Here is a 428-nt window from a genome sequence, read left to right on the forward strand (position 1 = left end):
CGGCAGACAGAGTCCAGGGAGGTGACGATGGAGGGAGGAGCCAGGGAGGCAACAGGAAGGACTTGGAGCAGGAGGGGCCAAGCAGGACCCAGGCCACAGCCATGATGGTGGCCCACGGTGGAGCCGACGGAGGGACGGGGAGGATCCGGAGGGCCAAGGCGGAGCAGATGGTGCCGGCGACTGACGCGGAGGTGTGGATCCGAAAGGTGGTGGAGCCGGAATGACAGAGGATTGAGGAGGAGCCGAAGGGATGAAGGAGCCTGATGGAGCCAGAGGGACGAAGGGACGAGGTGCAGCCGGAGGAGTGGAGTCCCGAGGCGCAGGATGGTCGACGCCAGACCAAGACAGAGCCGGAGGGACGAGGGAGCCCGGCGGAGCTAGTGGACTGCTGGACCACGGCGGAGAGGAGGGAGCTAGGAGCCATGGAG

The sequence above is a fragment of the Sinocyclocheilus anshuiensis genome, unplaced genomic scaffold, assembly GCF_001515605.1.
Source record: "Sinocyclocheilus anshuiensis isolate Anshui unplaced genomic scaffold, SAMN03320099.WGS_v1.1 scaffold218, whole genome shotgun sequence".
Lineage (NCBI taxonomy): Eukaryota > Metazoa > Chordata > Actinopteri > Cypriniformes > Cyprinidae > Sinocyclocheilus > Sinocyclocheilus anshuiensis.